This window comes from Anthonomus grandis, chromosome 3 (genome assembly GCF_022605725.1).
Source record: "Anthonomus grandis grandis chromosome 3, icAntGran1.3, whole genome shotgun sequence".
In the NCBI taxonomy this organism is placed as follows: domain Eukaryota; kingdom Metazoa; phylum Arthropoda; class Insecta; order Coleoptera; family Curculionidae; genus Anthonomus; species Anthonomus grandis.
Window position 1 is genome coordinate 45,424,462 of NC_065548.1, and position 22,849 is coordinate 45,447,310.

At 33.0% G+C, this 22,849-nt stretch overlaps 1 protein-coding gene across 1 annotated transcript in view; it reads left to right on the forward strand.

Moving 5' to 3' along the window:
- LOC126734595 (homeobox protein SIX3-like) overlaps positions 1–22,849 on the forward strand; it is a 217,447-nt gene that overhangs the window by 55,175 nt on the left and 139,423 nt on the right. The gene's annotated exons all lie outside the window — the stretch shown is intronic.

Below are 22,849 nucleotides of genomic sequence, written 5' to 3' on the forward strand. Positions count from 1 at the left end.
TGCACACTGAATTTAGAACTTTATTTAGAATTTATTCTCCGGTTTATTTACTTTTTTATATATTACTTTTTTATATACTTTTTTTTTATATAGCAAGTTCATAAATGGGATATAATAGTCTATACTTATTTTGTATTTCCTATGTCATTTAAGCTTAAACATTTTATAATTTTCTTCTTTTTGAGATATTGCTGTTAGACAATAAAATTGTGAACTTGAATTAGAAATGAGGACCGGGAACGCTCCCTCCCTGGAGGCATCCAGGTGTTCTTTGGGCTTCAATTTTCATTAAGCATTTTGCTGCTCACTAATCTTGTGAGCATGCAATTCACCTACATGTTGTTGCCTCAACTCCAAGTCTCCTTGCGGCTTTTGTGATAGATTCGAATGATATGAAATCAAACGCGCTCTCTATGTCCAGAAATGTGGCCAGCATTATATCTTTATTTTCCAAAGTCTTCTCTACCTTGGACTCTATGTAGCGATATCTCTGTTGAATTTTCTGTTGTATTAGCACATTGATATATAAAAAAGAACCAATTCATGCTCTATATCTAGTCAACATACTTAAATTGCTTAAAATAAAATATATGAAAAATATGAAATGAATGTGGTGATCGTAGAACAGCATAGACATGTTGGTAAAGTAAGTATAATTAACATTGATATAATGTAGAGAAGTTCCCCAGGGGTCAATTCAAGTCTGTTATAATACATTAGGGCCTAGAGCGCATATTAAATATATATATAATATAAACTTATATACAAATTTTTTCGTACAATATCTTTGATTGCATTTAATCTTCTAAAGTTACTATTTTAAAGCATAGTAAAAATTAGTGAATAAAACACTAATAATTTTTTATTAAAACAAATTTTTCGAATATTCAATCTGCCGCCTATGAAAGGTCCATTCTACGTCATTAGGCCCCGGCCCCATCGATACCGAGTCAGTCTGTGAACGGCAATAACGAGTGGCTAATTATACGGTATCTTGTTACTAATAAATTCGCTATAAGAACATCCTTTATACGTACTGATTTTAATCGATCATTATACAACGCACTTCATTTAACACATTTTTTTAAATACACTGTCTCCTCATAAACCGGTACACTACTATCAATATCATTATTAGTTCGAGTTATGTTCATTAAGCTGTAATGACTTAACGAAAAAGGTAACCACTTCCTTTCGCTATACTGTCAATAAGTTAATTAAAAATAAAAAATACTATTGGTTTAAATTATAATTTAACGTTTTCTTTTGATGCATTCCTACATGTCAAAATTATTCCACTAAACAAAGATCTTAATTTAATGTGTCAAAGGAAGCAAGTTGTTATTACCAAACCTTATATAAACACCCCTCTAATGCCTTACACCTACAGGATCTGATAAAGAGCGTTAAATTCACTTTAAGACCATAAAACTTGAGGAAAATAAGCGAGAAGGCTGTCGATCTACTTCAGTGCGGAGCGAAACAGCTAAAGTCCCCCGGAGATTTCAATTCTCCAGTTTCTTTGATGCCGGATTTTCCCCACCGCCCTCTCATATTTCTATCAGGGTTCTTGGTTGTTGCCAAATGACACCTGAACTTGAAGTTTTATAAGAAAGAAATGTATAGAGTGTTGAAATGAAATTTAATTTTAAAGAATCAGTTAGCTTTTTAAAATAAAGCTCACCGACAATAGTCAAAAAAGGTTAATAATCTATAAAGAAAACACTTTTTTTCGATTTGTATGGGTATGTGCGTTTTTATTTTATTTCCAATATTATTTGTACATATTAGAGCTGTTTTTTGTTTAACAAAATCCTTAAAAAACTAAAGTTGAAAGTAAAAGACTTAAGCATGAATTTTGAATGAAGTAGGAAGTTCCTCCCTTGCTGTAATGGACTAGCCGAATGTCTTAACAAATAGACTGGTGCAAGTACTTTCCTTTCGTAACCTTGGCCTTTAATACAGGACCTAGAAGCAATAATATAGAAATCAACGAGCCAAAATGAACTTAAGATTCTGAGTATAAGAACCAAGGCACTAGTAATTAGGGCGACAGCAGCAGCTATCAGAAAACCACAGGCCAGCGAGCAGGCAGCAGAACCAATATAATAACAGACATGGAAAACTTTGACTTTTTACTTCGGAAAGTCAAGGTCATTTTTAACCCTATACGAAAATTAGAAAAAGGAGAAGAAAAAAAAGTTACATCCTTTAAGAGGCGACCGCTGAACGTAAAAAAAAATCTACAGATTAGGAAATCTATAGAAGTTAAGCCATGGAGTAAACCAAAAAACGTGCACACAATACAAATGGATAATATTAAATGATACCAAGAAAATAATATGAGGAGGAGAGTGAGAAGGAAAGTCAGTGGATAAGTAGCCCAAGATGCAGCATAGTAATGATGTAGAGTTCAACTTCTTCTAATAAACAGACCCTCCCAGCTAAGATTATTCCAATAATGGACTTTACAGTGACCTATAATAATTGTAATTATATCCGCGATAACTCCCATGTGCATAACACATATTTGGCTTTCGTGTTGTCCAATTAATCTTAGTTTTCTGCCGTGCTTATTCATTTATAAAGTGAGAGATTCACTTGCCACTTTAGGCCTTGATCTGAATCTTGAGAACTGGATGAGTTTTGATGTTACCCTCTATCAAAATCGAAAGGATTCGAATTCTATCAGTGCATACCAGTATTAACTTTGAACTGGTTCTTAGAGGCCCTAAAGGTCGAAATTGATAATTTATTTTTTTATCTGATCCAACTTCTCAAGTAACGAATCAATGTAGTGTTTGAAAGAAATTAAAATTCTAATACGATCAATTAATTTACTTTTATTTTAAATCAAGACTACAGTTAGAGAAACATATGTCTATATGATTAGCTCTCACAATGATCTATTATATCAAATTACCTACTTGATTGATTGATTGATTTGTTATTGCAACAGGGCGAGGTCTTAATAAATCTAATTAGGCGCAGTCATCTTTATTAATTTTCCTCCTGGAGAAAGTTGTCATCCAGTAGGTTTTGATTCTTTCAGCAATCGAGCAGGGTACTTAAAGATTATATGAAAGCTGATTTATCATCCTCTTCGGAAAGTCGACACAAAGGTTCTTCATGGAATGTTCCTATTGTGTGTAGGTTTAGTCTCAGTGTGCATTCTAAGTTGGCTTCTGCTGAGCTTTAGTATCTTCCAGGTAAAAGTGGCTTTCATTATTGTTTTACTATAAAACATCCTCGGTAGTTGGTTCTACTGGTTCCCTTGAGTCTCTTTAGTCTTCTTTTTAAGACTTCGACGGATCGAGGTTTTTGTTATGACAAATACAAGTTCAGGGCCTATGAATGGTTTTTCAGATCCTCGCTTTACTAGGAAGTCTGCTTTTTTATTGCCTTTCACGCCTATATGTCCTTGCACTCAGGCAAGGGTTGTCTGTTTCGGTTTGCCAGACTAAGGATGTATTGTAAACACTTCAAAATAAGTTGAAGTTGATAGTTGAGCATGTTAGACCTTTTATTGAGGCTTGACTGCCTTCCTAAGATTATTATGTCTTTGTTGACATAGCCTTTTCTCAAGTTTTTCCTGAGGCACATCTCTCTAGAATGATTTTCTGCTTGGAATACTGTGGTGTATGACCCAAGTGATGCAAACTAAGTTGAACTATCGTGTTAAGGCCGTATATTCCTACTTATGTTTCACTATCCATCTTTGATCCGTTAGTATACCATACTAACTTATTGTTTTGGATTAGTAATTGTTTTGTTTTATCCTCATAGTTTAGTTGGGAACGGTCCATTCATGTTGATTTTGGTTGAAAAATGAGTTTGTAATTTTGTTTGTTATACTTACATGACCTGCGGTATGTTTTTCACACCAGTTGGTAATGGCAATTGATGTCTGCATACTGCCATTCTGGCCTTTTACTTAACAATGATATATGGGCTTAGCAGGGTTTCCATGTCAGCAGTTGGTGTACTACCCATTACTCCTGTAATGCACAGCCAGGCAAGTATTTGGAATTTGGATAGTACTGATCTTGATCTAATTTGTTCAGTTTTTAAAGACCAAGATATTGCGCCCTAGGAAAATTAGGGTCTTATCAAAATAGTGTACAGCCCTTGTACTAAGGGCTTATGGGGTTAAATCTCCAAGTCTTTTCTACTGCTTGTTTGGTGGCCATGCATACCAGGTTAGTTTTGCGTTAAGAATGATACCTAAGTATTTAACTTCTTGCGTAAATTGTAAGAGTTGGATTGGCCAAATCTTCCATCTTTCTTCTTTTCGTAAACGGAATGAGTACGGTTGTTTTAGGATTAATGGCTAGATTTCCCGACTGCACTAGTCCTTTTTTGATTTTCAGTGCTTTTTGCCTTTTGTTGGGCATATCTGTCATATTCTTATCAAATTACGAGACAGTTTTACCATTAACCAAAACTCTTTATTTTTACTCTCGACATGTGTTTCGCTAACGATGATATTCGAAAGAAGATTAAAACTGATAGTTTTAAAAGACTTTTACGAGAATTTTGGTTAGTGGTAAAACTGTCTCGTAATTTAAGTGACACACCAAAGGTTCCAACCATAGAAATATTTTTAACCTCAATGAGTATAGTAAGACCCTTAGCATATCCCTGGGTGTATATGCCTTTACTGTTTAATTTTTTAGGTATTCGTCTACAACTATGTCTCACAGTAGCAGTGACAAAACCGCACCCTATGGGCATCCTTTTGTGCCAGACACCTCCAATGTGTCGAAGCATATTGTTTACCCATCTGCCAGTGGTTTTGTTCATGTCATGTATTGTCAAAGCTGCGTTTTAGCTCGCAATAATCTACAAAGCATCGATAAAAGGATGTTTTGTACTGCTGCAGAAGAGCTAGAATGTTTCCATCTGGTCCTGCTTCTTTGTATGCTTCAAAGTAAACAAAGTGCAATACTCATTCTATTTTTTCCTAGGTTTAATTTCTTTTAGAACTTTCCAATATTCCCTTCGTGCCCTAGTATTTTGCTAATTCAGGTTTAGAACGTTATTATTTGGGTCAATTTCAACTGATTCTGGAAAGTAACTGTTGAGCAATAGACTAAGAGTTTCTGTTCCAGAATGGGTCTAGCTTTCATTTGGGTTTTTGAGTATCCACTGGTTTAATTGGATCGGAGTCTTGCTGCAACAGTGGTATTTTCAACCTCTTCGCAATACTTCCTCCACGATTCAGTTTTTGTCTTGCGGATTCGTTTGTTGTATTTGGTTAGGGTTACGTGGTATTTTTGTCATATGCCCGTTCTTTTCGCTCCGTTTACGTATTTTTGTCCGCAGAGCTTGTAAGTGTTTATTCCACCAGGACTTGTTTTCACTGCTGTTTTTTTTCAAAGGTGGACAATTATTATAATATGAGGTTAAAAGTGCCTCCTGAAGCTGACTGGCTGCCGGCTCAATATCATTGTTATCGTTTATTTCTCTTTTTATTTTACCCCTTTGATTATAGGATAAGCCTTATATTGATTCTTTGTTATTCAAAGTAATATAGATGTAAAATGGTTGTACTTATTGATTTTTCGAACAGGAACTATTTAGAAGTCTTGGGTTTTAGAACTGGTCTTTAGTAAGATGCTTTATGCTCTAAGGCTACTGTTTTAATATGCATAAAAATAACCATTTTAATTAGTTCATGATGATAGTACTAGCACTGACCTATTGAAGTTACTTGCTGTTTGTGTCCATATCATCTTATTCAGGTTTAAGGAAAATGGTAATCATCAATCTCTAGCGCTCGCCATTGTATCGTCGTTCACAAAAAAATATGAATTAACAATGACTTTGTTGAGTTGCATTGAGGTGTTCTTGGATATCAAATAGATTGGCATGGTCCCAAATTAAATCATACAAAGCACTTTCCTCCAACATTAAAAGTATGCAAAATTCTCACTTATATATGAGAACAATCAAATTTTAACTAGCAATGTGCTATGTTAATGCTATACTAATATTTAATTCGCAAGACTATTTTTCAGGCAACACTATTGTGAGTCTTGTACCCTCAGTTTTATCACTCTTAGTTTTTTTGTTATAGTTTAGTCTTAAATTAGTTTTATGGTATTTTATTATATGTTATCCTACTTTTACTACTATTTTAGTTCACTGTAGCTGTTTTGCGAAGTTTGTCAATAACTTTTTACCTAATATTTGATTTGTCGATTAATTTCTTTATTATTTTTAACTTCACTTTTAATTATAATATTTTAGAATTAGGTTTTATTGTACTACGACGCACCTCGTATCCAGTATATGGATCCTATTGTTTTGAGAAATAAATAAATAAATAAATTCGAGAACTTTGTTTACTGACATGCCATTTATTCAGAAATGGGCCTCATCGTTGAAGATTATTTTTTGATTATAAATAGGGTCAGTTTCCAACCTTTCCAAGGCTCGTTCAGGTAAAACTCGTCTATGATCGCATACTTTTACCTCACTGGAGCTTTATATAGGTTCACTGCCTTGGATTCTCCTACATATTTTTTACTTAAAAAAAAAACATGATCAATAACACACATTGTTGACCGCTATATCCGTCCATGGTGATTTGCCAACATTATAGAAAATTGAACAGATATATCTTAAATATTATGGCCGCTATCAACTATTGACCAAATTAATTAAAAAAAAATAGATGAAAATCAACCGATTTGATAAGAACAAAATACAAAAAACCTCATATTGCGTTTATTTTATATAAAATAGACCGTCTATATTAAGGAAAAGCCACTACAGACAAAGCAGCTAATTTATAACTATTTTAGGTGCATTATAATTAACTTCACGTGGAAGATAAGCTAAAATACTTACGCCTTCTGTTGCCTTTAAATTACGTTATTGTTTGAGTTTCGCACTTAGGCAAGTCATACAAGTGGCATGCTAAACATAATAATATGTTACTATCCCACTTTTATATTCTTTAATATATTGCTTTCCCATAAATAATTTTATGCATTGCCTGACTTTTTCTGAGATTTTTCTCGAAATTTACCCGTTCAGTAAATCACCGATATTTATTTGCAATAAACTTAATTATAGACAATATAATCTGTGAATACTGCCATCTGATAACTACCTTTACTTCATACTTCTTGCGTTGGGTAATACTTTTACGATCTTTAAAAGGCAAATAAGTATTGTTTTATGTAGTTTTAATTCTTTACAGGTGCGTATGGAAGTGGGTATACTTACTAGTAACAAAGTACTGTAATTTTACTAAGCTTAAATTTAAAAAGTATGAGTAAAAGATAACTCACAGACATTTTGTCTGTAATAGACATGTAAGTTATACTTAAATTATTAAAACATTATAAATAACCGCATGATTTTGATCTCTTCATTTGCATACTAAATACATTATTCTAATAACACTTATCCTATTATACCCTATTATACCTATTCATTCTCTTTTATCTTATTACTTTTTCTTGTTCTTTTTGATCTGCAATCCATTAATAAATATTAGCGACCACAAACCATTGCCACTCTGTCTATTGTCTTATATTTCGAAGGCATGACATTTTCTTTCTCCCAATTCCTCCTCTACCTTCGATGTTTCCCTCGATAATTAATTGTCGAAAGTTCTATTTATCTTATTACTGAATATTTCTAATTAAAATTGTCTCCTGGTAGTCCACGGACCTTAAGCTGAGTGAGAGTCTCGTATATAGAGGTTAAGGTGGTTGAGGAAAGGAATTGAATACCCGAACCAGTGGTAAGGTATGCAGGGCTATGTCACAGAGGGATCTTTACATCACAGGATTTATTATGACTAATACATTGCCAACTGAAAATGATATAATATTATTTTTGTTTGATTTGTTTGAGCCCATAAAAACTTAGATGAAGGTAAGATGAAGGATAAAAAAATAATTCAGGTTACAAATGCTTTAATGTTTTTTCTGAATCTCGCAGATGCATCAATGAAGTTAACATTAGAGGAGTGTTGGCTTGCCAGTCTTGCTGTCCTTGCCTGCAGGGCTATAAAGGGAAATAGCTTGACGGTTATGTGTTGATGAAATAGCAATATTTGCCAATAGTTGCCTAACATGTCTCTCAGATTTTTTCTGGTTTCAACAGTTATTAGGTATAAAACCTCCTTGACTTGATAATAATTAGGTTTATAAAAATTGATTCCAGGAAGATTTGTGCTGTATGTCATATGTCTAAAGAATTTTTATTGAACTCGTTCGATATCCTGGATATGCATACTGTAAAAAGAGATCCACAAACATGAACCATATTCCAAGCAATAAAACATAAAAAGCTTTTTTTATATTGTACCAAGAGTCTTTAACATTACTGACTGAAGTTATGGAGTCGAGTTGATTATTTAAGTATTGTGTGTATTTATTTTGAAATTTCATATTTTTGAGCAGTTTTATGTCGCATCTTCTCTTTTTGTTTTTTCTTTTAGCTTTAGAGAGACGTAGCGAGATGGCGTAGCTTTGGCTTTAATTAAGTTGTGATCTGATTCGATATCAGCACCTGGCATTGTAGTAACACTGGTTATCAGGCTCTTGAACCTAAGATTAATCATGATATATGCTATTTGGTTGCGTTCAATGCGTTGGTCTTTATCTTGAGGTGACTTTCAAGTACAGAGGCGACGGTGTGGTAATTTATACCATGGATTTTCAATAATAAAATTGTTTTCCTCACATTACTCCATTCATTTTTCTCCTTTTTTGTTTCTGTCACCTAGGCCATAGTCTCCAATCACAGTTCCCACTTTGCCCCTACCTAATGTGGCATTGAAGTTTCCCATTAGTAGATTGATTTCGTTCGGTTTGGTTCGTTAAACGCTTTAATCTATTTGTTTGTAAAAGTCTTCTATCTCGTTATCTGATTTGTCGGCTGTTGGGGCATAAGCCTAAGTGATATTCATATTGATTGACTTAGCCCGCAGCTCGACTACTAGAAGTACTTGAGATAGAAATAAAGTTTCTTACTGAGTTCTTAAGTTGTGTATCTAGTATTTCCATGTCGGTGATTTGGGTCTTTATTATCGTTCCCTGAGAAGTAAAACACCTTTTTACTTAACTAAATCACTCCGTTATTTGGCCATCGGATTTCATTTACTCCCAAAATATTAATCTTTAGCCTTTTTATTTCTTAGGTTAGATTGTGTAGTTCTTCTGCTGCATATAACGCTCTAACATTCTAGGTGGCTATTTTTGGATAGGAGTAATGTGAGAGAGGAATGGAGTAATGTGAGGAAAACAATTTGATTATTACCACACCGTCGCCTCTGTACTTGGAAGTCACCTTAAGATAAAGACCAACGCATTGAACGCAACCAAATAGCATATATCATGATTAATCTTAGGTTCAAGAGCCTGATAACCAGTGTTACTACAATGCCAGGTGCTGATATCGAATCAGATCACAATTTAATTAAAGTCAAAGTTAGGCCATCTCGCTACGTCTCTCTAAATCTAAAAGAAAAAATAAAAAGAGAAGATGCGACATAAAATTGCTCAAAAATACGAGATTTCAAAATAAATACACACAATACTTAAATAATCAACTCCATAACTTCAGTCAGTAATGTTAAAGACTGTTGGTAGAATATAAAAAAAGCTTTTTATGTTTTATTGCTAATCTAATTTAGTTGAAACCGAGGGCTTCTTCGTAGCTTTTGATCACTTAAGATCGTTCTACTTGGGACTAGAGGCCATTAGTCCATGTTTTTTCAGCTCATTTTCAATTGAAATGTCAAGCAGCCAGCTAAATACAGACCACCACGACTTCTTGCTTCGCATTGAAATTCTATATCGGGAAATATTCTGATCCATAAGATCTGTGCCATTGTTGTATTTACAAATAAGATTTGGCCTATTCACTTGGGTATATTTTTTCTCTGCTCTGGAATATCTTTTCACCTGGCTGGTGGGAGCTACTTCAAATGATGTAGATGCCATAGTAGCAACATTGTTATCTAGCCAATTCACAAATATAATGTCACTATGTTTGTCAATTATTGAGGTAAAATCTCCCTTTTTTGCAGTTTGTGAAATGGTTTTTTTATTCGGTAATGGAATATTTTGTGGAATCCTATTGGCTGTCATTGTTCCGGTTACCCCATATCTTTTTTCCTTCAAATAAAGTAGGAAATTTACACTTATGAGTAAATTGTCCATATAAAGCTGATACGGCAATTTTATATGATCTTCTAAAAACTCTCTGAGCATCTGCAGTAAAGGCGAAGTAGCTTTTCCAAAAGCACTGTCATCCTCTTCGTTTGAGTTTGGTATCCGGCGAGTATATTTAGCGACCATATTTTAAAGCCAAATCCCTTAGGCTTTCCGCGGTTAAATTATTTAGATCCATGATGGCCATAAAAGCGGATCATGGATTCGTCGTAATTCAGATTTTCTTTTAGTTTGAAATTTTCCAGAAAAATATATTTTAGTCTTTAATGGGCGAAGTTTCCACATATTGTCAGTATTACTGAGATGGACATTGTTAGCAAAATGCAAACATTGCATAATTTAGAAAAAATGGTTTCTGCGCATAGCATCCGCCACCATATTATTATACGTATCGATTTTAGAATTCCAGTAAAATCTCCGTCCCGGTAATGTATTATATCCGCTTAAAACAAGAATTAATGGCTATTGTAAATTTTAACTCTTCGTCAGTAAGTTTAGGATGTGGCCAGTTCCGAAAAGCAACATATTTAGTTGATTCGTTGATAATTAGAGAACAAACATCACGATCAAAAGAGGTAATTTTTTGCATTTTTTTTCTGGTTGCCAAGTTCTTTTGGCTCCTCTTATGCATCAGCAAGGTGCTTAATTGGCTTACATTTTTAATACTCTGATTATTAGGTAAAATCAGCTCTGCTTGTGCTGCTAGTTGACGACCTGGTAGATGTTCTATGTCGCTTTCCTCATCTTCATCCACAGATTCTTTATCCATAAGGACGCTACAAGTGGGTGGTTCGATATAGATAAATGTAAACCACGTCTGTAACTCAAAAACAACAAAATTAAACCCATAGTCCCCAAAATTAAAATACCATAATAAAACATTATTGTAGATTATTTTAAGAGCAAAATTCATTTTTGAGGTAATTTACCAAGAAACAATATAAATAGGTAGTGTAAAGTTTTAGAGTTACAAAAAAATAATCTAACCCTATAGTAAAATCAAAAAGATTTTTGTTATAAATTTACATAACTTACACAAAATAATGTTCCACGTTTTAACGTACTTTACTAATAACCGATTTTTAAATCTGCACAAATCTGGAATACACATTGAATTAATAAACAGCGTTATTTGAACAGGTGTTTTAGAGATCTGACAGTTAAAAGCCGGTGCCATCTATTCACTACAACGCTCCTCACGAACTAAAGCTTCCTTTATATGGAAGCGTAAAAGTGTAAAAGCGCAAGGCTAATATGTGTTAATGCAGTTTCTTTCTGCATCTCCATGTGGTTGACCTTTGGGTTGACCCATTTGGTTTATTCATCTGTCTTTTTGATTTTTATTTTTGTTAAGAAAGTACTGTATCGAAAGCTCATTGTTGAGAAAAGTGGACTGTATTTATTGTTTTTTGGCAATTAATGGTTGTGAGACCTTACCTGGTTTTCTCTCGATTACAGTTTTTCACTCGCGTTAGCTGGCCAGCTTTTTCTCAGTACGAAATGAGGTTTATCCCATAAACACGGGATTATAGCAGGTGGTACTAGATACGTGAAGGATGCGGTTTAACGAATTTACTTCTTCTGATAATGGGTTTCAACGAACTGGTTCCGTATGTTGGACGCGCACCTTTTTATAAGGCCTCAAAACATTCTTTTGGATGCATTTGAATAGAAATACTTTAACTAACTGTTTCTACACAGTGAGCCAAGCGAAATTGAGTTAAAGTTTAAAGTTTGATGAAAATTTGAAATAGAATGAAGAATGAACTACTTGATTCAAACTGTTGTAAAATTTAAGAAAACTAAACACCATCCTTTGGTCCGATATTTCCATCCAAGGACAAGGACAGCATTTTTCTCTACAGCTCATCCATCCGAAACTCTTGACTGTTGAGAGGAGTCCATTTATTTGACGGGCATTTGGTCGACAGAGCCTGGTTGGTTTTCTGGTAGGATGCACCACCTGCAGGAAAAGTTATCATTTGGAGCAGCTTTTCTGAGTTTCTGTCACCGCTATATCCTCCTACAATATTAAATGACTTTAAAATCCATAGAATTGTTATTTTACCAAGCACCTAGACTATTTAAGTCTAATGTAAAAAATATCGGTGAAACATTGCTAAGAACTACTAAGTAAAGAAAATTGGTAAAACAATAAGAGCTGTCGATAAAATAAATATTGAATAACAAATGTTCTAAGTGTGACCCTTGTGGCACAACCGAGGAATTTATATTCTTGGACTCGAATAACCTGGGTTCTACCAATCAAATACGATTCAATTTACTGCGGCAAGCATCCATTAACTCCCATTCTCTTTATTTTATATCGTAACATTTGGTGATTCACTCTGTCGAAGGGCTTAGAGAAGTCTACGTACAAGACATGGACCTGAAAACCTTTCTCCAAGGAATTGGCCAGAAAGTCAGCAAATGTTATAAGATTTAACGCAGTGGAATGACCAGCAACAAATCTAAACTGTTTCTCGATAAGTTTTGACTAAAGAGAGAGAGTCAGTCATAACATTGCAAAATTATCTCATTATTATTAATCAAAAATTAAAAGAGATAACTCCGTTAAATGTAAATTGTTAAAAACTGATTCATTGGGAACTGGAAAAGCTTTCCGGTTAGACATTTCAGAAAAGTAATCGGCGAATAGATCAGCTATCTTTAAAATTATTTATGTATGTATCTCTTACTCATATTTTAATTTGAATGCGAGGCTATTTAAAAACTTTTCATATATTATGTTGATATTTATGTTCATTTCATGTTTATTATGTCCAGGAATGTGGTAAACAAGAGGGCAGACGGACTAATAATTTAGTTTTTTGAGAAAGTTTCTTTATAAAATATGTTGTTTTTTAAAAAGATATATCTATACAAAATATATAATGTGAATAATATGAATAATAAATGCATTTACCTATAGTGCTTTAATTAAAAAACGTTTTAAAACGGACCACCCTTAAGAGCTTTATTTAAAAGAAAATTGTTAACGTATAAACAAATAGTAAGCAAAAATGTATGGTAATAATGGATATTTTATTCACTCTTTTCTATAAAAATCACAAGTCAAAAACTAGAAATCTTTGTTGGAGACATAAACTTTAATATTTTGAATTTACATGACACAAATGTGGTGAATTATTTAATTATTATGCATCAGAATGGTTTTAACTCCATGATTGATAAACCGACGAGGGAAAGAAATATCTTTGTCAAGAACACTGAGTGGATCAACATGAGCTCCAAAGTTATACAAGGTGTCCAAAAAGAGTATCAGCAATGTGAGGTTTGCATAAACCAAATACACCACATTTCTATAATCATTTATTTATGGCAAATTAATGTACAGTCAATGGAAATTTATGAACCAAAAACAATGTTGTCTAAATGGTGTCCGTTGCGTTGTATGCACTCTTCAAATCGAGAACGAAGATTATTGATAACCCCTCCACACATTTCCCTTGATATTAATCTTATTTGCTCCTGGATATTTTGCTTTAATTGATTTGTATCAGCTGGATTATTCTCGTAGACCTTACTTTTGAGGTAATCCCATAAGAAATAATCAAGTGGCGGGTCCGGGCTGTTAGGAGGACAGTTAATATTGCCTCTTCTTGAAATGACTTTATTGGGGAATAATTGTTGAACAGCTTCAATTGCCCGATTTGACGTATGGCATGTCGCACCATCCTGCTGAAACTAGGTTTCTGAGTTAAAACCTTGAAACTGTCGGAGAGATAGTGCAAGAAAATCTTGTAACATTAACTCGGTATTAACGGTAACTGCCCGTCCATTTTGATCTTCAAAAAAATACGGCCCAATTATGCTATCAACAGACATAGCAGCCCATACGACCACTTTGGGGCTATGCAGTGGACGTTCGTGTTTTCTGCAAGGATTAACGTCAGACCAGTATCTGCAATTTTGCTTATTTACGTGGCCATTTACATGAAAATTAGCTTCTTCACTGAATAAAATGTTATTGAAATCGACGAATCGTTCCATCATTTCATTGATAAATTCTAACCGTGTATTGTGATCCCTCGATTTTAATTCCTGCACTAACTGTATCTTATATGCATACAGATGCAAGTCTTTGGTCAAAATGTTATGTAAAGATGATCTTTTGAGAGTAGTCGTCTGACTTCACTTCCGTACAGATAAGGTTGTATTCTCTCTGACTGATTGACGTACTCGTTCGATGTTTTCTGCACTTCTTACGATTCGTAGGCGGCCTGGGTTATGAATTTTCACTGTGAATCCAGTAGTTTTAAACATTCTGATCCATTTTCTAATAACATCAGGGCTAGGTGATAATTGAATATCGTGTAATTGGTAATAAGCGCGATATAGACGGCGTGCTATCACGATTGAATTATTGTTTTGGTAAAATGCACGTACACCAAAAACGCGCGTTACTCTCCGGTAAACGGGTCCATTGCAACTGAAATTCCTTGAACCCGTTTACATTTTGACTCTCACTGTAACTGGAGGCGTTGCCACGTCTGAGATTAAATGTACAAATAAAGTGCTGACACCCTATTTGGACACCTTGTATATAGCGGCTCATCAGATCATTACCGAATTTTACTTAGCATAAAATTACAAAGAAAATATATATGTAGTAAAAATACATGTGTGAAAAAATCGACTATGATCAAGTAGAAAGGGCTTTGGAGACTGAAACGTGGGAACAAATATTAAATTCCAATGATTCTGATAAATGTGCTACTAATTTCGTAACATCAATTAAAATAATTTTCGAAAACGCCAGCAGCAACTCATATATTAAATGTAAAGATCGTAAATTAAAACCCTGAATTACTCTCGGTATAATTAAATCTATTAGAACGAGAGACAAATTAAAAAAGAAATGTGCTACACTTAAGACTAATAAAACTAATAAAACCTTTAAAGACTATCGTAATAACCTGTTAAGATTAATTAACATTACAAAAAATAATTATTTCTCTAACAAACTCGCGGAAAATAAACATAACATAAAACAGGTCTGGAAGGTGGTCAAAGAAGCAACAAACGAGAGAACAAGATCGGTTTACGAATATGCAGCTGTAATTGACAACTGCTGCGGTGGTGAAGTTGCAGGAGATGATAATGTTGCAGATGCTTTTAATTCCTATTTCAGCACAATTGGAAAAATGATGGCGGGTAAAATTAAAAATCCAAGACCGGCCAGCTTAAACCACACTAAAGCACTCTTAAGACTAATGCAGCATCCGGGGCTGACGAAATACCTGCACTATTTTTAAAAAAGTATCATAAAGACCTTATTAAACCAATTCTACATCTTGTAAATTTAGTATTTGAGACTGGTATTTTTTCCCTCAATTTTCAAACATACCACTGTAACCCCGTTGCATAAATCGGGAGATAAAAAATTATTAGTAATTATAGACCCATAGCTTTAACCAGTATTCTTTTAAAAATCGTAGAGAAATGCATGAAATTTAGACTTGACGAGTTTTAAAAAAAAAAAATATTTTTTGTCACAATTTCAATTTGGATTTAAACAAAATAAAAGTACAGAAGATGCAGTCAATTGTATTACAGAATAGATAGGAAAGTGTTTCGACTGTGACGAGAGGTGCATGACAATATTTCTGAACCTCAGGCAAAGCGTTTGACACTGTGACACATGATATTCTGCTAAAAAAACTAGAAAATATTGGGATTCGAGGGATTTCTTACAACCTGTTTGAAAGTTACATTAACCAAAGAACACAAAGCACCAAAATAAATGAATGTGTCAGTTTGCCTAGGTTGGTAGAATATGGTGTGCCACAGTGAACTGTCCTTGGACCGGTATTGTTCTCTACAGGGTGAGTTTTTTAAAGTGTTACAATGCGATATGTCAAAAACAGCTGCAAATTTTTTTTTGACATTTTGGTGACATTTCAAGTATACCGGGGGGCACTTTTTGTGATATTTTTGACATTTGTCCCTTCACCCCTCTAAGAGGGGGGGAGCGTCACTTCCTTATTTTAAATGGAATGATGTGTTTTTTATTCTTGAATACGAATCTACATAAAATATGAAGTCTGTTTACAAAAAATTTTTAAAATTGATCTGCTGGTTACGGAATTATGATCAAAAATGTTTTGATTAAATTTAAAAATAATTCGAATATTCTACTACAATAAAAACAAATTATTTCCTACTTTTTAACTATTTATCGTCTATGTATTATGCCTAAGGAGCTGTTCGAAGTGACCGCCTTCGACTTCCAAACACTTTCTTATCCTTTCTTGACATGAGTTTCGTACCCGTTGTAACATTGCTGGTGTCACTAATGAATAAGCAAAACGAATCCTGTTCTTCATGTCCTCTGGAGTTGTAGGTGCACTAGCCATTACTTTGTCTTTTATAAATCCCCATAAAAAAAAGTCAAGGGGGGTCAAATCTGGCGAACGAGCAGGCCAGTTGACAGGACCACCTCGACCAATCCACCTGTTTTCAAAAATCTCATTTAAATAAGTACGGGCCTGTATGGCATAATGGGGTGGAGCTCCGTCCTGCTGAAACCATACGTTAGGATTTAAATTTTGGTTTAGTAGACGAGGTAACTGATTTCTTAAAAAATCTGTGTAGACCTGTCCATTTAAATGACCTTGGAAAAAATGCGGACCAATAACTCTATCCTCAAAAAAATACCACACCATACGTTCACAGACCAGGGATGTTGATTTGGTACTGTTCTCATTGAGGATTATTTGCTGCCCAGTAATGCATGTTGTGCCTGTTTACCTTTTAGAAAAACAAACAACCAAAACTTGAATATGTTCTAATTTAAATAAGTTAAATCTTACCTGCCCGCAATTATTAAAAGAAGCCTCATCAGAAAAAATAACGTTTCTCAAAAAATGGTTATTTTCACGCATTTTTGTTGAAATCCAAGTGCAAAAATTAATGCGATTCTCAAAATCATGTCCGTAAAGCTCTTGATGAAGTGTAATGTGGTAAGGATGAAACTTGTACCGGTGCAGAATTGTTATAATTGATGATTGACTAATTCCAGCATCTAAAGCAAGCCGCCTGGTACTGATTTAAGGATCAATAGTTACTGCTCCTAATACAGCAACTGCCTTATTTTCATCTGTTTGCGTTTTAATCCGATTTCGTCGTTTACTTTTTAGACTACCAGTCATACGACTTATGGTCTCCAGTCTCTTAAAGGCCATATGAGATTTTGGAATATCCGGAAACCTCCCTATAATTTTTTCTGCACTCCCCCAAATTTAACAACATATCTACTTCTACACTGAAATTTGCTTCCATTTTTTTCTTTTTAAACACAATTTACTTGTTAATAACACGTCAAAATTTTTATGTGACACTGCTTGTTATGTTGCCATGGAAATCCTACTGTTACTAGGATTTTCATTTCCATCCATACTAGTAAAATAAACAGTAGGATTTCCATGGCAACCGGCTGTTATTATGGTAAAATATTCGAATTATTTTTAAATTTAATCAAAACATTTTTGATCATAATTCCGTAACCAGCAGAGCAATATTAAAAATTTTTTGTAAACAGACTTCATATTTTATGTAGATTCGTATTTAAGAATAAAAAACACGTCATTCCATTTAAAATAAGGAAGTGACCCTCCCCCCCTCTTAGGGGGGTGAAGGGACAAATGTCAAAAATATCACAAAAAGTGCCCCCCGGTATACTTGAAATGTCACCAAAATGTCAAAAAAAAATTTGCAGCTGTTTTTGACATATCGCATTGTAACACTTTAAAAAACTCACCCTGTATATATGTTAATAAGTTGTTGCAGTTGTTACCTAATGTCATCATTGTGTGTTGCAGATGATACCGCAATAATGCTTAAGGAAAAGTCTTGGAAGGATGTAAAGACTGTTGCGGAATCTTCCATGAAAAAAATCAAAACTTGTTTTCTTGATGTTGACAAAACTGAACAACAAAACTGCTTTTCTGTAGATTCAAGAACATCTAGCACATTAAAGTGTGAAATGTTTTTTTACCCAGCAAATAAAAAGGCAGACCAAGGTTAAATATTTAGGTGTTATTTTGGATGAAAATCTAAAGTGTCTAAAGTCTAACCACCATGTTGAGTATATTCTCACTCGAGTTTTGAAACTTCGTCAATTAAGACAATTTATGCAAAAAAAGACCCTTACGACCATTTATCAAGCTCTGGTTGAATCAATTATTAACTATTGCATAACAGCATGGGGCGGAACAAGTAAGACCATCCTTGAATCTCTTATGATTACCCGAAAGTATGTTCTGAAGGTAATGTTTAACAAACGAATATTGCATTCCTCGCATATTTTATTTAGAGGAGCTAGATTGGTGCAAGTAAATCAAATTTACTTGAAAGCTGTGCCTAGGCTTCTGTGTAAGAATCCACACTACTTGCATTTTATATCTCACAATCAGAATACTAGACAAGCTTTAAATAAGAATGTAACTATCCCAAAGACCACAAAAACTAAATTTCAAAAAAATTTAACATATATCTCAGGAAAAATCTATAATCAACTTACCATTGTGCATTGGGTATTCTTAGCGGTTAAGCAGTTGTTATTTTGTAATATTATAATGTATGAATGTATTATCTGCTGAATATATTATATTATATTATTTATTAATCTTGCTGCCATATAGGTGTGAAACATCATTTGAGAGAGCATACCAAAGTTTAAGGTTGATAGAATATATATTATTAGCACACATTTTTGTTTACAATTTGCTTATACGTCAACCGATATAATTTTTATAGGTATGGTTAAATAGACAATTTTAGGCCTCATTTGACATATCAAGGTCAGATTACCTGAAGGATAGAGATATAAATACAATGCACGATTAAACTTGTATACCTAAAACTAATCGTTTTTTTTAAGTTATGAAAAATAATTTGTTTTAAAAGAAAAGCACTAAAAGCAGGCACATAAAATAAAAGCCTTTGAAAGAAACTTTATTTATTTATATGATAATATATTTCTAAATCATCTGTTTAGTAAAACATTTACATTTAATAAACTAAACATAAAGAGTTTCCGCTAAAACTACACTGGTATATATAATTTAAATATCAACTTAAGAACCCTAAAAATATCACATGAATATATCAATACCCAAGATAATCAAATATTTACTAATTCAAAAAACAATCTGACGCTTCCAGAGCAACCAATAAGTCCGGTAATATTATCCTGTTCTCATCTAACGTTTGCCTTGTACCCCTGTATTTCTACAAGGAAACGAGCAAAGGTTAAACAAACCTTGAAATTACTATTTTATTCGATTTGGCCTATCTCTGTGTGCCTCTTTCCAAGCTTTATTATCCTTTCTCATTTTGGGATTCAGGACAGTTTAAAGAACGTAATAAAGTTTTCCTTGTATATTCAGAAGGGTTCGCAAAATCATATAATATGTGTAGATGGAATTGTAAATGTGGGTAACAGATTCAAAAGAATGATTTTAAAGAGTTTTGGTATTCGTATTTTTTGTATGATAATAAATCAATTTATTTAAGTCAAGGAAAAATATTGGAGATTGAAATTCAGATTTCGAATTTGATATATTGCTTTTGTAGTATGGATTAATAACCCACATATACATATTTGATATAGATTTGACAAATGCGACAAATAGCAAAAAAAATATAAAGGATATGTCTCACCTATGGTTGTTCTGCTTTTCTCTTTTCTACTACAAGACATAAGACCTCCTAATTCACAAGACTATCTCTCGAAATAGCTTAATTACTAAACTGCCCTTGCATTAAAGAGGTGGTTTTTAATCGATATGCCAGAATTTATTTAATCCATAAAGAAAATAAAGGACAATCCCTTAGGGTAAAATGAATTATCTTTTTTATTTTTCTCCTTCGTGCCTTCGGAATTCCTTCGGAAAGACGGTTACAGTCTAAGTAGCTAGGGTTATTAAAACCACTTTCTGGACCTTCGCCTCTAGTATATGTATACTAAGCGAGGGGTTCTTCTTTAATAATTTCTACTTACGAGTCGCTGTGTCGGTGATCTGCTTCTCCCATGATTCGAACCTATCCACCTGCGTAAATAGGTTCGCCTTACCACCGCCTTCACCTCATCAACATTGCCGTATTTGTCATATTTCTGATACAGTCTCGCATATCCTTAATTCCATCAAAGTATAATCCCTTTTTTCCATCAAAGTTTATTTGGCACAGTAATGTTTTGATTTTTAAAGAGTCGCAAGTATATCATAGAATATATAGAGCTATTATCAATGAAAAAGCAGTAAAACCAATCCTTCAAATTTGTCAATCATGAAATTCTCTTTCTATTGATATTTCTTTCCTTTATCTTTTCTTGCATAATGAGTCTAAGCATTTCATATCGCTGTTCTTTTAACATATGTATATCCTAAATATTGTAACTTTCTTGCTTTCACTATGGTGTTATTTTTGTTTTCATATTCTTTACCGATTTCATGAAGTATTTTTATATTTGTTTTTCTTTCTGCCCATGATATCCTGAGCATCCTTTTATAGAACCACATTTCGAACTACTAGAGTTTCTTTATGTGTTCTTGTTTAACTTTCTAACTTTCCAGTCCATATTATTTATTCCGGATACAAGCGGTGCACCGCACGACATCTCGAAGGTTCAGCGGGAATCTTCCGGAACAGCATTCAGCCGAGTATATAAGGAGCCGCATCGCCAACGGTTGTCAGTTGTCAGTTAAGTGAAGTAAAGATAAATTATTGGCGCGAGATTTAAATAGTTGTAAATAAATACAGTCAAAATAGATATCTCTAGTAGTCGTGAGTGATCGGGTTTTCGTAGTGAAGTATGTAAATAAATTAGTTGACTGTTTTGGATTATTTTAATTCCTAACTAACGATTAAGACAAATGCAAGAAAAATATAAATATATGATTGTCTTAGAACGTTTTATTTTAGGCCTGAATCCAACAAACATTGGTTGTGGAAATATAATTTAAAAATCGCGAATACTCCTTAAATATACTATATAGACATCATTGCAATTACAAATACTGCTATACAATTTTAAGTCTTTATCTTTTACTTTTTATTTGTCGAATCTAATTTCTTGCAGCCCTTTAGTACCACCCATAGTCCAGGGATATGCAATAAAGTGGTTTTTATTTATTTCCTCTAAGCTTTTATTCAATAAAAAATAGAAAATTGACCCTTTTAAGAAAAGTCAGTGGCTTACATTTTCTTGTCAATAAGGCTTAAACTACACACTTTAATTATTTTTTTTAATAAAATTAGCTTCTGAGTAGGCTCTAAATAATTAATAATGATATTATCTAGTAAAAAGAATTCAATAAATTAAAATAAAAAACGAAGCCTTTTTAAAGTTTTTATGATGGTGGCTTCTTAAATTTTAATATCTTCCTATGCTCTAATTAATAAGGATATTAATAAATCAAGTCAGTGATGTATCTGGAACACTTTGGCAAAAGTATTTCTTGCTGTTGTTGTTGCATTTGTTTCTTGTTTAAAGAATATTGACTAGTTTTTAGTGTATATTCATATTCATAATGAGTTACTTATTATATTGGGTATTACGTCACTTATAGCAAAAATCAATTTAGAAATTTTTTATCTCACACGCTCAACAATTATTGAAAAGAAGAAGAAAATAGACTTATTCACGTATTTAAAAGAAATATGAACTTAAATCTGTAACGATACCGTTCGATATATTTAATATAATTTAAGTTCAATAAGTTTTAAATACAATAATTTACTTGAGGTATAATAGATTTTTTTATATACCTAGGAGCTGAGGTTCAATCTATTAATCTCTGAGCTCGTTTCTTCTTTTGAATATCCTACCTAACTTTGTTATGAATATTATAATTAAAAAACGATAAAATACAACAAGAAGACCTACTTTTTTTTAAAAAAATACCTAATTTGAACCAACGTTTCGGTAGTTATATCTACTACCGTTATCAAGGTAATTAAAGTAAAATTAAATTAAATTAAAAATAAAATATACTTATCTTTCAAATTTTTAGTAATCCAGTCTCATCAAAATTTCTTCCTAATTCGAAAATACTTTATATACTTTTTTATATGATTTGACGGTTTATTAATAGTTTGACAAACTTAAGTTCAGATTTAAGTTATAGTTTGACAAACTGTTAATAAACCGTCAAATCATATAAAAAAGTATATAAAGTATTTTCGAATTAGGAAGAAATTGTGATGAGACTGGATTACTAAAAATTTGAAAGATAAGTATATTTTATTTTTAATTTAATTTAATTTTACTTTAATTACCTTGATAACGGTAGTAGATATAACTACCGAAACGTTGGTTCAAATTAGGTATTTTTAAAAAAAAAGTAGGTCTTCTTGTTGTATTTTATCGTTTTTTAATTATAATATTCATAACAAAGTTAGGTAGGATATTGAAAAAAAAGAAACGAGCTCAGAGATTAATAGATTGAACCTCAGCTCCTAGGTATATAAAAAAATCTATTATACCCCAAGTAAATTATTGTATTTAAAACTTATTGAACTTAAATTAAATTAAATATATCGAACGGTATCGTTACAGATTTAAGTTCATATTTCTTTTAAATACGTGAATAAGTCTATTTTCTTCTTCTTTTCAATAATTG